We start from the raw sequence: 16,965 nt of genomic DNA on the forward strand, positions 1-16,965 counted from the left end.
ACTATTCTCTTGGGTTGTCTAACTTTTTAGGAATATTCTTTCTATAAAATCTAGATAAAAGTCCTTACTCAGCTGTATGTGTTGCAAACAGCTTCTTCTATTCTATGGCTTTTAACTTTTTTTAATGGTGTCTTTTGAAGAAGGCAAAATTATGACTGTAATTCTAACATCGTTCAATTTATTAATCTTTGTCTTTGTGGTTACTGGTCTTTGTATTTTGTTTAAGAAATCCTTTCCTACCAAGGACATTAATATATTCTTCCGTATTATCTTCTAAAAGCTTTATGGTTTTGCCTTTCACGTTTAGGTTTTTAATCTACCTGGAATTGATTTTTTTTATATGGCATGAATGCTTTTGCTATTATGCCATAATTTCTAAAAATCAAATGTACACAAGGTCACCATTACCATTTAGTGTATGCGTCTACGGTTGTAAGAGAGATAGCCTGATGGAAAATGATGCTGAATCAAAGGGGGGAAAAGTCTTTTTACGAAACCAGTAATTAAGTTGTTACTAAATGACATATACAATGGTAAGAGTTTTACTTACATAACTTCCCAAAAAGCTCATTTTACAGATAAACCAGTTGAAGGTTAGGGAGTATAAAAAGCCTGACAAAGGTTACATTGACTATAAATTTGAGAAAGGACTTACTATTTTATCACTTAGCTCAAAGGCTTCTGCTACTTCTACCTCTATAGGAACAGGGCTTTTATATGTGTATGTGTCCCCTTCTTATATATTTTTTCTTTTTCTATGCCTTTAATATGAAATTTGGATTTTTCTAAAATCAACTATTCTGATTCCTTCCCTAAATTTTGCCTATATTCAAAGTCATTCCACTTTCCTCATAAGTGTTTTCTTATATTATTTTAAAAATAGGTGCATTTGTAGATTTATGCTCCTTTTATCTGATCACTTTGTGTTATAAAAATTTTATAAAAAGTAGGATTTTGACAATTTCCTAGAGTTTAAATTCTTATGATAAGAACTGGTACCTCAGAACTTGGATCAGAGTTTGATAGTTGGGTTCAATGGCACCCTTGCGGGTTCTGCCAAGTTCTGAAATTATCCACATTGTGGACTACTGGACTAAGTAAGTAAAGCTTTGTTTCCCCTCATTGACTACATACATCATTTCCTGAAACAGAAAGCCCACAACTTTGTGATCAGGGAGGGGCACAGTAATAATGCAATTGGACCCACATGGGAAGGTCCTGGGTTTGTGTCCTGGAACTCCCTGTGCTGGACCTTCCTATCCATGCCAGGCACATGTACGTGCCCATGACCCATGTTAGTTGCATCGGGGGACGAGTCCTTCTACTTCAGCCTCCTGAGTAGTTGGCACTACAGGGGTGTGTGGCCACATTTGGCTAGGACAATATTTTGATTGTTAAATCATTCTTAGTCTCTCTGTGGGATCTGATATGGTTGACCATTTCTGGAAACCCTTGGCTTCCAGGATATAACTGGCTACTATTTCTTTTTCCTCTTCAATCATGCTTTCCATCTTCTTTCCCACTGTATTCCTATTGATTTTTATTTTCCTATATTTCTTTCTTAGGCCTTCTTGTCTGCTAGCGTTGTACATTCAATGTGCTTATATAAATGCAGGTGATTTTTACTTAATAGGTACATACATTATAGAATATACTAGCTAAAGGTATTGTAGGCAATTACAATGTGGTAGAATCAAAACTTCCTACATTATTAGTCTTAGCCAAACAAATTCTTCATTCTGAGAATTGATTAAAGACATCAAACATCTAGGAAGTTGTTATTAAATCTTTTTCTAGCTCTCTGCAGAAATGTTTTTACCTTCTGGGTCCATCTCTAATCCTCACAGATAGTCTTATTCTCTGTCCCCTTCTTATATATTTTTTCTTTTTCTATGCCTTTAATATGAAATTTGGATTTTTCTGAAATCAACTATTCTGATTCCTTCCCTAAATTTTGCCTATATTCAAAGTCATTCCACTTTCCTCATAAGTGTTTTCTTATATTATTTTAAAAATAGGTGCATTTGTAGATTTATGCTCCTTTTATCTGATCACTTTGTGTTATAAAAATTTTATAAAAAGTAGGATTTTGACAATTTCCTAGAGTTTAAATTCTTATGATAAGAACTGGTACCTCAGAACTTGGATCAGAGTTTGATAGTTGGGTTCAATGGCACCCTTGCGGGTTCTGCCAAGTTCTGAAATTATCCACATTGTGGACTACTGGACTAAGTAAGTAAAGCTTTGTTTCCCCTCATTGACTACATACATCATTTCCTGAAACAGAAAGCCCACAACTTTGTGATCAGGGAGGGGCACAGTAATAATGCAATTGGACCCACATGGGAAGGTCCTGGGTTTGTGTCCTGGAACTCCCTGTGCTGGACCTTCCTATCCATGCCAGGCACATGTACGTGCCCATGACCCATGTTAGTTGCATCGGGGGACGAGTCCTTCTACTTCAGCCTCCTGAGTAGTTGGCACTACAGGGGTGTGTGGCCACATTTGGCTAGGACAATATTTTGATTGTTAAATCATTCTTAGTCTCTCTGTGGGATCTGATATGGTTGACCATTTCTGGAAACCCTTGGCTTCCAGGATATAACTGGCTACTATTTCTTTTTCCTCTTCAATCATGCTTTCCATCTTCTTTCCCACTGTATTCCTATTGATTTTTATTTTCCTATATTTCTTTCTTAGGCCTTCTTGTCTGCTAGCGTTGTACATTCAATGTGCTTATATAAATGCAGGTGATTTTTACTTAATAGGTACATACATTATAGAATATACTAGCTAAAGGTATTGTAGGCAATTACAATGTGGTAGAATCAAAACTTCCTACATTATTAGTCTTAGCCAAACAAATTCTTCATTCTGAGAATTGATTAAAGACATCAAACATCTAGGAAGTTGTTATTAAATCTTTTTCTAGCTCTCTGCAGAAATGTTTTTACCTTCTGGGTCCATCTCTAATCCTCACAGATAGTCTTATTCTCTGCAACTGGAGTGCTTTATCTAGAATACAAAGGCATCAAACATGTAGGACGTTGTCATTAGATCTTTTTCTAGCTCACTGCAGAAATGTTTTTACCTTCTGGGCCCATCTCTAATCCTCCCAGATAGTCTTATTCTCTGCAACTGGAGTGTTTTATCTAGAATACGAATTCTGACCTTGTTGCACATCTAAAGCTTCGAATTAGTTACCAAAATATAAAGATGATTTTAAAAAATTGTTATGATGGAATGAGGACCTCTCATAATGAAACTCTACTTTTCTCTCTCTCCACTCCATTAACTCATCCATCCATCAGTTTTGCTTTTCCTTTTTTTAAATTTTTTTTCATTTTCTTAGGCACTAGGAATATGAGGTTGAACAAAACACATAGAGTCCCTTTCCTTGTAGATCTTTAAACCCCAAACTTTCAGTCTGCACTATACCCATACTAGACTGTTTGTTTTTTCTTTAGAGAGAAAGAGAAAATAATACCTTAATACCTAAAATTATTATGATAATCAACCTAATTAACACATCTATCACTTCATCTAGTTATCATTTTTTATGCATGTGTGTGTGGTGAGAACATTTAAGATCTACTCATTTAGTAATTTGAGGTATATGATACATTATTATCAAATATAGTAATCATTTATATGTTAGATACCCAGAACTTATTTATCTTATAACTAAATGTTCCCTTTACCAGCATCTCATTTCTGTCAACCCACACGCTCTTGGCAACCACCATATCACCCTCTGTTTCTTTCGTTCAAATTTTTAGATTCCATATAAAAATGAACTCATATAGGGAACCAGCAGTTAGTGTAATGGCTATGTCGCTGGACTCCCATGTAGTCGACCGTGGTTCGTGTCCTGGACCCGGTGGCTTAAAAACTCACACCGGGCGTGTGTGCGTGCGTGCCCAAGATCCCGAGAGGAGAATGGAGGAGAAGGGATTGCGGCGTGACCATCCCCCCTGGGGGGTGATTTCTCGCTTTCTGTCTCTTTGTCTCTCTCTGTCTGTCTGGCGAGTGCACGCGCCCTACAGTGAAAATCTCTCCAAAAAAAAAAAAATGAACTCATATAGTATTTTTCTACTTTATTTCACTTAGCATATGATTTCAAGTTTAAAAATGAGGATTTAAGAGCTGGCAGGTGGTTTTGGTGGTTAAGGAAACTGGACTCCCACATGGCCAATCAGAGTTCAAATCCCAAACCTAGAAGCTTGCTTTTTCACTTTCTCTGTCTTTCTCTTATCAAAGTGAAATAAGTAAATAAATATAGTTAAATTTAGTATTTTTTAAATAGAATTTTTACATTGTCTTTTGAATGAATATCTTTCCATTGCATATTTATACCACACTTTCTTTATTCTGTCATCTATTCACAAACATTCAAGTTGGTTTTGTATATTGTCTTGGCTATTGTAAAAAATGTTGCAATGTACATGTGAATGTTTTTTTTTTTTTTTTTTTTTTGGTTTTTGCTATAGGGCGCATGCGCTCATCAGAAAAACAGAGAGAGATGGAGAGACAGAAAGCGAGGAGTCACCCCTGGGGGGATGGCCACGCCGCAATCCCTTCTCTTCCGTTCTCCCCTCAGGATCTTGGCCATGCCCGCACATACCCGGTGTGAGTTTAAGCTACCAGGTCCTGGAGTCAAACCGCAGTGAACTACATGGGAGTCCAGCGACATAGCCATTACTCTAACTGCTGGTCTCTATAGTGAGTATATTAAATAAAAGTCTCGGGACCAGCAGATGGTGGAATGCTTACGTCGCTGGACTCCTACATTGCCCACTGCAGTTCAAGTGTGGGACCTGGCGGCTCGAAACTCACGTGGGGCATGTGTGTGAGTGCCCAAGATCCTAAGAACAGAATGAAGAAGAAAAGATTGCGGCATGGCCATCCCTTCTGGGGGGTGATTTTTTTTCCTTTTTTTCTGCCTCTCTGTCTCTCTGATGAGCACACATACCTTACAGCAAAATCTCACCAAGAAAAAAGGAAAAAGAAAAAAGAAAAAAAAAGTCTCTTTGTCACAATGACAACCTCAACACATGTGACTATGACAATGAGAGAAACTTAAGCATATCCAAAGGAAATGTTATCTGGAGGGCAAAGGGAATACAACTCAGTCAACTGGGTGAAAATCTGCATTTTTCTACATATATCTGAACTTACAGTCAAGGACAGAGAAGACTTCATGTAATTTATGTTGAAAGGAGTAAACGATGGAGAGGTGATTCTTTTTCATTTCCCACTAATGTACCTGCTAGCATTTGCTTTAGTGGTTCTGAGAGTCTCATCCCTGTTTATTCTAAATGATGGCATTTTCATGGCTTCCTGTGGTAGATAGATTGTTCTAAAAACTTAACAGTTTTAATAGAGCAACCTTTCCTGAGAATCCATTCTAAAGGTTCCCCCTCAATTTCCTCTTAGTCTGTCTTCTTGCATCATGCTAATTATTGATTGCTTCTAAACTTTGCAGACTAATTCATCCCTTTTGAGTTTTATGGTGACACCTGTATATGCTTATATATTTTCTTCATAGTATAACTCATTTGTATCCCCATCATCTTAGTTGACTTCTTTGCATTTTCTCTGTTTGATTCATATTTATTTGATTTCCCATAGTGCTTAATACTATTATTCCTGGTTAAAAAATACTTTTAGAGAATGTGATAGCTGGTCAGTCTGTTAGGATATGTAGATTATTACCTTTTGGATTCTGAGGAAATTTACTCAAAATGTGGACATAATAAACTAGATTTCACTTTGTTTAGTAAGCAGAAATATGAGCAACTTATTTTCATGGATGATTAAAATGCTTTACCATGAAAGTATTAACCTTTTAAGCTGATTCTCTGCCAGATTCTGTGACATTCGGCCGAAGTCTGTAACCCATGAGATTTTCCCCATAGACCTTCATTGGGAGGAGGAGGAAGAATGTTCTATTCAGATTGCTGAGGGGTTGCTTTGTCTGTTCTCACTATACTATGTGAGCTCTGCCTTACTGAGAAATACAGCATAGGCACAGAAGCCAGATGAGCCAGGATATAAAGGCAGATATGCCACTAACCAGTGTATGATCATAGGCATGTTGCATAATGTCTACAAACCTTTATTTTTATAAGAAAGTGATACTAATATATACCTTACTAATACATACCTTCCCAGTTGTGAAGGTTAAAGAAAATATTTTAAAAATACATTGTATTCAAAGGATATACTTTGAAAGTTTTTTGAATGAATTCATAAAGTAATTAACTTTCACTCTTTATATTCTTCTCAAGGGTTTAATTACAGCCCTTAAACCATATTCAGATGTTGTTGTTGAAAAATACTTCAGTGATGTGGTTTATTTTCATACTTTGCACAGTTTTTTTTTAATTAATTATTTATTTTGCATTCATTAACTGAATATCATCACAGCATTCATGATGCAGTTTCCCATCCCTTATATATATATATATATATATATCCCCATTTTTCAGCCTCTGACATATGCCACCTTCCTCCCACTCTATCTCTGGTATCTGCAGTTGCTTTCACAGTCTTAAAGTTCAACACAAATGAAGAGTACGTCTCAATAAGAAATAACAATAAGAAATGACTTATTTCATGCATTACTAGCATTAGACATGGCAATAATTTCCCTGTAATTATCCTTAGTAAGAAAATGATTGGTAATACACAAAAACAAAAATGTGTAACTAAGGACTCAGTTACCTGTCTTAAATAGCAGGTATATGACAATATATAAAGACATGCAGATTTATTCTCTATGACTACCTTTTAATACAGATGCACATATTTCCTGTCTTGATGCTGTCATTAAGAATGTCAAATATTTAGGACCAGCAGATGGCATGTTTATGTTCCTGGATTCTCACATAGTCACCTCAGTGGTTTAAACTCATGCTGGGCGGGTATGTGTGCATGCCCAAGACCCAAAAGGGGGATGGAGGAGAAGAGATTTGATGTATGGCCATCCCCAAGTGGTATTTTTTGCTTTCTATCTCTCTGTCTCTGTCTGTCTTTCTGGTGAGCGCACACACCCTATAGCAAAAATCTCTTAAAAAAAAAAAAAAGAATGTCAAATATTTTTGAGATTATTGCCTGTGTTTTGGGGTCTTATTTAAGAAGACTTTGCCTGCCTACCTAGATGTGTCCCAGAGTTTCCCCATTGTTTTCCACCAGTAGGTTTAAGTTTTAAGTCTTAGGTTTAAATCTTTGATCCACCATGAGTTATTTTTTTCTTAATGTTGAGAGATAGGGGTCCAGGTTCATCTTTCTGCAGGTGGATATCCAGCTTTTCCAGCCCTATTTGCTAAAGAGATTTTCCTTTTCCCACTCAATTGACTGGTACCCTTTCTCAAAAAGAGATAGCTGTATGTTTTGGGATTTATTCCTGGGATCTCTATTTTGTTCCATTGGACCACATGCCTGTTTTTTGCCAATACCATGCTGTTTTGATTATCACATCTTTGTAATGTGTCACATCTTTCATGGAGTGAGATACCTCCTACTCCATTCTTTTGCAAAATTGCTTTGGCAACTCGAGGTCTTTTATGATGCCAGACAAATTCTATGATTATCTTTTCAAATCTTTGAAGAATATCTCTGGTATTTTTTTGGGATTAGATTACATATGTAGATTAATTTGGGTAGAATTGCCATTTTGATTATATTAATTCTTCAATACAGAAGCATGGATGTTCTTCCACTATTTTGTATCATTATCAATTTACTTTTTTAGATTTTCAGAGTCTTCCTTGCAGCTGTCTTTGATTCCTTTGGTTAGATTTATTCCTAGGTATCTTATTCTTTTTGTGACTGTGAGGAAAGGGACTCTATGTGTTTCGTTCACTCTCATATTCCTAGTACCTAAGAAAATGACAAAAAATTAAAAAAAGAAGAAAAGCAAAACTGATGGATGGATGAGTTAATAGAGTGGAGAGAAAGAAAAGTAGAGTTTCATTATGAGAGGTCCTCATTCCATCATAACAATTTGTAAAAATCATCTTTATAGTTTGATAACTAATTTGAAGCTTCAAAGTAGATGTGCAACAAGGTCAGAATTTGTATTCTAGATAAAGCACTCCAGTTGCAGAGAATAAGACTATCAACAGAGATTCTCCATGAATTCTCTAAAGTCCTTCACGCAGGAGACATTCACAGCCAGTCCTTGGAAGTTTATAGCTATGATGTAGATATACTTATTAATGTACACATAATTACCCATATTACTTATGAGATGTTGACATATCCCATTTTAAAATCTGAGATCTTCAATGTATTTTATAAAGTTATCAAATATAGTTTGTGGAAAATCTTTGATGAGGATTGTGAAGAGCTTTGAGAAAGGCACAGTTTGATATAATCATAAACACTTGTTAAAAAAGAGATAATTCATATTTGTTTTTATATCTGTTTCTGTAAAGTAAAAATGACATCAAGATATACTATACTCTGGCCATATTTTCTGACAAGTGAAGTTTACTTTTAATTATCTCCAAGATAATTTTAGGTAAGTACATATCACAGATGCTTGGTAAAAATAATGAGATCTTAATAACATGAGACCTTATTCTAGCTATGTGTAAATAGAATCGTTCCTGCCTGAGAAACATTAAAAAATCTAGATTTCTCCTAAAAAACACAATTCGTATGGCTTTATTAAAGTAAAAATCAGTTAAATATTATTTTATTTCACTTTTGTTGACGATTTGACAAATATTAGCTACTGTAAATGTAGGAAGTCTCATGATTAATTTGAGATTTTATTTTCATGAATAATGTCAGATAATAAAATGTATAAATATATATCATACACAGTCATTACCAAACTTATTTAGGATTTGTCTACATATCAATAAATAAGCAAACATAAACTGGGCTTTCATTCGATTGCTTGGATTTCTAACTTTTTATTGTAGAAATATAAGTACTTGGAAATTCTAAAAAAATTGTGTGAGATTTTACTTTTTAAAAAAAGTTAGACAGTTTTATATCATTACTCTCTGCTTTCCATAAGCATCAAGTAATTTTCAGAACACTTGGTAAAAATATTCACCTTGAGGCTGGCAATTAGTGTGGTAGTTAGGGTCCTGGACTTCCACAGGTCCGATTGTGGTTCCAGTTCCGCACTAGGTAGCTTACTTTCTCACTTTCCCTCTTTGTCTCTCTCTGGTGAGCACATGTACCCTATAGCAAATTAAAAAATAATAATGATAATACATAAAATTAAATAAATTAACAATAAAGAGTACTCAACATAACCAGTTTAATGGCTAGTAGAAAAGTGACCAGAAAAAGGGAGATTATTGTGGGTTCTGCCAACCCTTAATACACAGATGACTTTATGACATCTTAAATCACAGTTAACCATCTTATACAGGGATGTAAAACTTAATCAATGGACAAGTAAATCCTAAACAACAGCAAAGTAAAGTATATATAATATGTCCTAGTTTGTTTCCACAACAGAGTTTAGTCTTTCTGCACATATAGAATGTCAGAATTTTAGGGACGAAAGAGATAATTGGCTTCATATAGACTAATGGTTCTCAAACATTTGGATTACACAGACTACTTAAATTTTAGAACAATCGCAACAACAACAATTAAGGTGGAAAAAAAGGAAAAGTAGCTAGTTTTTAGGGTGTCAAGCACATGTAAAAGAAAATACTGAGCCAGCTAGCTGGTGACTTAGTGGTTAAGATGGCTGAATTGCACATGCTGACAGTGTAGTTTGAGTCTTGGACCCAAGGGCTTGAAAAACATGTTGGGGATGGGTGTACCTTCTCAACAATCCCGAAGGAAGAAGACATGAAGGAGAAGGGATTGTGGTGTGACCATGCTTGTCTAGTGAGTACTTTCAGTTTCCCTCCCTTTCTCTCTCTCTGGTTCACATACCCTTTTAGCAAATATATTTAAAAAAGGAAAATGCCAGCATTTATTAATAAAGTACTAATACTAGGAAAACATAACTAGACAATAAGGAAGATATAGTAAATACATTTCAGCTTCCTAAGAATTTTGCCAAATAGCTGATTGTCACTTCTATTGCTCATAGATAACTCTTTATTTTTTTCTGGAGATGTTTTTGCTATAGGGCATGTGTGCTCACCAGACAGACAGAGAGAGATAGAGACAGAAAGCGAGAAAACACCCCCACCCCCAAGGGGGATGACCACGCCGCAATCCCTTCTCCTCCATTCTCCTCTTGGGATTTTGGGCATGCATGCACACGCACCCGGGGTGAATTTAAGCCACCGGGTCCAGGACTCAAACTGTGGTCGTCTACATGGGAGTTCAGCGACATAGCCATTACGCTAACTGTGGTCCTGATAACTCTTCACATGTCCCAAGATGTCTTACAACACCTGGTTTCTACCTTTTCCCAGTGTGCTTTCTTACTTTCCTGGCTTTTTACCCTACAGTCTCTCTGCTTTCTTTCTATCACTCAAAAAGAGCAGTCTAGTGAGCAAAAATGGTGAGGAATAGTAACTACATTGAGATACTAAAAATATTAGAATTTTTTAAAAAAATTATTGACCAAATTATTAAAATAGACTTCACTGATATTTGTGAAAACAGTTATTATAGTTTCTTGATAACTCTGCTAGAGGTTATTCATCACAGAAATAGTGTAGTTCTGCTGGGAAAAGAGTAGGCACTTATTTATTTATTTATTTGTTTGTTTGTTTTTGAGAGTTGTTTTCTTTTTGCTTTTTGCCATAGCAGATGTATGCTCTCTGGGGAGATAGGGAGAAAAAAAGTGAGAAATCACCCCCAACCACAGGGGATGACCATGCAGCAATCCTTTCTCTTCTGTTCTCCTCTTGGAATTTGGGGTATGCAAAGGAAATGAAATCAATTTCTTGGAGAGAATCTATATTCGTATGTTTATTGCAGCATTATTCACAATAATTAAGAACTAGAAATAACCTAAATGTCCATTAACGAATGAATGAATAAAGAAAATATGGTATATATTCATAATGAATATCATTCAACTGTATAAAAGCACCACTACCATTTATGATAACATGCATGAATCTAGAGCACATTATGCTCAATAAAATAAGCCAGATAGAGACCTCACTTATATGTGGAATCAAAACTCAGAAAAAATGAGAGAGAGAGTAGAATGGTGATTGTCAGGGGTTTGGAGGTACGAGAAATGGGAAAATGTTGATAAACAGGTACGCACTTTCAGTTAATAAGATTAAAAGACACAGAGGATCTAGGCTATATAGTGCAGATCATGGTCAACAATCCTGTACTGTTTACTTGAAATTTGCTAAGAAAATAACTCGTTAATGTCCTTGTACCCTCTATCCCCCACATAAATGGTAACTAAGTGAGGTAATGGATATGTTCATTTGATTATGTTAATCATTTCACAATGTGTCTGCTGATCAAATCATTGCATTGTATCCTCTGAATACATCCAGATTTTATTATCAATTTAGACTTCAGTAGAACTGGAAAAAAATGTTAAATAGTATACTGATTAGCTTGCCAGGAAAGGGTAATTTAAAAGGTAATTTCAAACAAAACTCCTTGCCCATGGGTAGATGGATTGAAAAACCAGTCAATATTTGGTAAATTTAATCAAGTAATTTTGTTATTTAGATTTGCTTCTTTTTGTGGATTATTATTTATTTAAGCTATAATAGACATTAAAATTAGGCATCAAAATAATCTGACCATAGAACCAGAATTTTAATTACTGCATCACAAAGTGTAAACCAAGTTTTAAAAAATAAAGATCCATAATCTAGTCATAGTTCACAGTGCTATTTTTTCTTTTAATGAGAGTGGAATGGTTTCTGCATCTTTCATGTAATCTTTAAATATTTCTGTTTTTGTTATTTTTGCACTATACGTAACAATATAAATTTAGCAATGCATATATACTGCTTATGAATAAATACATAAGCAGATATCGTAGTATGGTCAAATTTTTGACAAATTGTCATGCAAAATCAAAATAAAATTTAGAAATCACCCTTCTCTTGAGCTATTCTTCCCAGTTAGGATATTGTTTGTGCTTTACTACCTGCCTAAAAGGCTCTCAGTTTTGCCTTTTCATCTCTAATTCTCATTACTTGACTCCTACTTACTCAATCTTGGCTCAAATGACACTTCATTAGAGAAGCCTTATCCAATCTCCTTCAGAAGTTATTTATTACACTCTCTGGTGACTCTTTCTGCTTTATTTTCATGGTACTTAGACGCAGCATATAATTTTGCATTCATTTCTGTTATTCCTTGGTTAGTATCAGTCTTCTATCTCCCACTCCAACTAGACTCTTCCCTTCATAAAGGCAGGATCTGCACATCCTTAGTGTCTAGCTGCCTCTTTCATAGAGTAGATATCCAATGAATATTATAGCCCTGTGTAAATAGAAAACTTTATTGTGAATGAATACCAGTTCAAAACTGGTGTTTAGAAATCATATGTTGGATTAACCTTTTCATTTTTATAAATAATAAAACAGAAGCCAAAGAGATTAATTATTTTGCCTAGATTTGTACAATTCTGAGAATAGAAATTAGTTCTCCTCATTCCCAATCCAGAGTTACTAATACTCTTGTATCAGTTTTATTAGACCATAGTTGATTTATTGGGATATGTTCTCTGTATCCAAATCAGTTTTTGACTTTTCCATTCCAGAAACTATGTTTTCCCCCCCAGGGTTTTGTGGGGGCACAAAGCTTATACAATTTTAGGGATCTTGCATAAAGCATATAAAGTGCACTTATAAATAGCCAAGAATTGGAAACAACCTAAATGTTCATTGACAGATGAATGGATAAAGAAACCTGAGTTCGTGGGGTAGGTGGTTGACTATACTAGATTCAATTGCAGCACTAAGAGGACTAGATGTGATTGAACTAACTACTCTGCAAAGATATAACTAAGGCCACTCCAAAACTGCCTGACATGACAGGGAGGCTCCTGTCCTGTGAAACAGGGCAAATTCAAAAGGAGAGAGACATTGATTTCAAATCATTTTTAATTAAATAACTTTTGCAAATTTTGGTCACATGCTTGTGTTCCCCAGGGCTTTGGAAGTGAAGTGCAAAAATGAGAAGCCCTTCAAATTATGCTCCACCTGCTTTATAATAAACACTTCTATGTTTATATATTTTGTATAACAGCTCTTAAAAATGTGCTCTTTTTTTTTTTAATGTGCTCTTTTTAACCTGCTTCATTTGTTCCTACTCTGTATTGTGTATGCTCAGTAAATAGAATTTATCAAACTGCCAAGTTCTTAATATCATCTTTCTAGCTGGTCTACTATTTTCCCACCCCCTATTGATTTATTTATTTTGATTTCTCTCCTTTGAGATTTTGTTCACTTTTAGGGAAAAAAAAGAATATATGCCCTGAACTTTGAACATGTAAAAGCTTTTCTGGAGAGCCTTTCACCTATAAGCCGAGTTCAAAACATTTATTGCTCTTACAGCTTAAAATAGCACACTAGGGTATTTTCAGTGCTCAGATACTACAAATATGTATACGATATAACATTTAATTTTCATAAGCATGTATGTTTTCTTTCATGAACAAGGCAGGTAGAAGTTAGAAACAGCCAAAAGATTAGCATGACAGTCCTCCAGTCAGCAGGTGTCCCTCTCATTCTCTAACGTTCTTCAGTCTTCTGCCTTTGTCTGTATTTACTCAGCATATTTCTCTATCACTTCTATGTATTACACTTCTCCCTACTGCATTTGGACCATTTTCCATGAGCCGTTGACTCACTTATTCCCTCCTTTTCATCACAGTAAAATAGAAAGAAATATAGCCTTTGGAAATAGACTTCAGATTAAATATTAAATCTATTATTTATTAATTGTGAAAGCTTTAACAAATGAATTAGCCTTTCTGAGCCGCAATTTCTTCACCTGTAAATAGGAACAATAATCTCTTCTTCAAAATGATGTTTTAAAGAATGAAAGGAGTTAATGCACGTCAGGAAGGATTAATATTCTGTATCCAGTAGGAACTTTCACTATTTTCTTCAGTCCTTTTGTGTCTGCTTAATTCTTAGATACTTAGTTTATTTGTCCTTGATTGTATTTCTTCTTTAAGAATACATTTGTCAGGGCTAGCAGATGATATGGTGGTTGGGGCCCTGGACTCCCACATGGTCCACTGCAGTTGTAGTTCCAGATCTGCCGGCACCCTACAGCAAACTTAAATAAATAATAATAATAAAATAAAATAAATCTAAACAAATTTTAAAAGTAAAATTAGATTTGTGTACTCACCTTTTTGACTTTGACTTTAAATGCCTTATGTATAAGAACTACATTCTTTTGTAGTTTAGCACATTGGCTTAGCACATATGAGACGTTAAATAAATGTAAGTAAATTTGAATGGATTTTTACTGTCATTATCTTGATGACATTAGAATTCAAAAGAATAGTATTCTAGTATTAAAAGAGGCATTTTTGGGAACCAGCAGTTAGTGTAATGGCTATGTCACTGGACTCCCACATAGTTGACCGTGGTTCGTGTCCTGGACCCGGTGGCTTAAAACTCACGTCGGGCGCGTGTGCATGTGTGCCCAAGATCCCGAGAGGAGAATGGAGGAGAAGGGATTGGGGCATGACCATCCCCCCTGGGGGGTGATTTATCGCTTTCTGTCTCTCTATCTCTCTCTATCTGTCTGGCGAGCGCACGCGCCCTATAGCAAAAACCTGTCCAAAAAAAAAAAAAAGAAAAAAAGAGGCATTTTTAAGGCTATAACTATACCATCTATTTTTCAATGTGGAATAGGCCTAGAAGATGAAAGATTCATGTTCAATCTTTTATATTTTTAATTTTATTTATTTATTTTTTTGGAGAGGTTTTTTTGCTATAGGGCACGTGCGCTCACCAGACAGACAGAGAGTGACAGAGAGACAGAAAGCAAGAAATCACCCCGCAGGGGGGATGGCTACGCCACAATCCTTTCTCCTCCATTCTCCTCTTGGGATCTTGGGCATGCACTCACATGCACCCAGCATGAGTTTAAGCCACTGGGTCTGGGACTTGAACTGTGGTGGACTACATGGGAGTCCAGTGACATAGCCATCACGCTAATTGCTGGTCTCTTTTTTATTTTTTTTAAGAGAGATTTTTGCTATAGGGCATATGCGCTTACCAGAGACACACTGAGAGAGAGAGAGATACATAAAGCAAGAAATCATCTCCCAGGGGGAATGGCCATACCACAATCTTTTCTCTCTCCTCTCAGGATTTTGGGCACATACATACATGTGCCCAGTGTGAGTTTCTAGTCAGCGGATCTGGGCAGTTCACTATGTGGGGGTCCAGTGACCTAACCATTATGCCATCTGCTGTTTTGTTTTGTTTTGTTTTGTGAGGGCCCTCATCCACACTCAACACCACAGAAATGTGGATAAATTGGAGAGGGTGAAAAGAAGGGAATCAAGAGGAAAAAGAAACAAAACATTTAAGGGACCCCCCCAAAAAAAGGAAAATTATCTATTAATGACAACATGTATGTAACATCTTTAACTGGACTAATACACAGTGTATTAGTGCTGGGAAAATTCATTTTGTATGCTTTAATGATATACAGTGATTATATAAAAATGTATAAAACATATATAAAAAAGAAATGTAGATAAAGGAGGGAGGACAGGACAGAGAAAAAATAGGGAACTTGTTTTTTTCCATGTATTTGATTTTTGTTCTTTGACTTTTGGTCTTATGAGGACGTCTTCCAGAGCAGTTACTCTTCAAGAAATAACCAATAGCATGTAAAGGAAAAATTGATTCCACCAATGTCTGAAGACTGAAGACTCTGTTACATGTGAGGTTGTCCTTTAAAAAAAAAATTCTTTAGAAAAATTAACATTAACCAAGAATGATACATTATCTTCTGATTTTCAGACATATTTTAAAACAATCTAGGACTAGCAGTTAGCGTAATGGCTATGTCACTGGACTCCCATGTAGTCGACTGTGGTTTGAGTCCCAGACCCGGTGGCTTAAAACAAATGCCGGGCACGTGTGTGTGCCCAAGATCCCGAGAGAAGAATGGAGGAGAAGGGATTGCAGCAAGGCCATCCCCCCTTGGGGGTGATTTCTCGCTTTCTATCTGTCTGTCTGGCGAGCGCACGCACCCTATAGCAAAAACCTCTCAAAAAAAAAAAAAGAAAGAAAGAAACAAATAAAACAATCTAACTTCATAGATTGTATAGAATTTGTGCTAACACAAACCTTCTTTTAGTTAAATCTAAATCTTTTATTATATAACAGAGCACAATAATTTCTATTTTGCCAGTTCCATTTTCTAGTTATTATTGATTGCCCACACTTTATACATTTTGCTCATAACAAAGAATGCTTGTTCTGATAATTATTATGCTAGTTGTTGGTAAATGTGGCAACACAATTAGCTTCAAAGAAAGGTAGAGTAATGCCCTACCTCAATTCACCACAAATCCTATTGGATTCTCTATGGAAACATGAACGGTCAGACTCAGCAGGTGTAAGAATAATTCTAGCACTTTAAATTGCTTTTCTATTAGTTGTCATCACTACAGAAAGGTGGTTAAGAATTAAGTGCTCTCTTCATCAAAATGATTAGGCTATTAACTGTACAATCTCTTTTTGGAGCTTGTTTTTATGATTATCTGATAATTCAACTCTTTCTATTTCTTGGGACATTTAATTTCAGAGCCTTTTCCCACCTCTAAAAACTGAGCAAAGTAAAGTGACTCCAACCTTCTAATTAATTAAAAATAAAAGGCTTTGTTGATTTTTTTCTTGCATTTCTGATGCATTTGAGAAGTAATAAATTTCTCCACAGAAACACTGTTTTTGCCAAAATTAATCTAATTTTAATTTTCATAAACAATGAAGTATTAATCATAAAATATTTAAAAAATTAAATATTTTAAAATCTCTCAAAGCAATGATTGTAGGGCACACA

Source organism: Tupaia chinensis, unplaced genomic scaffold, assembly GCF_000334495.1.
Source record: "Tupaia chinensis unplaced genomic scaffold, TupChi_1.0 Scaffold000093_1, whole genome shotgun sequence".
Lineage (NCBI taxonomy): Eukaryota > Metazoa > Chordata > Mammalia > Scandentia > Tupaiidae > Tupaia > Tupaia belangeri.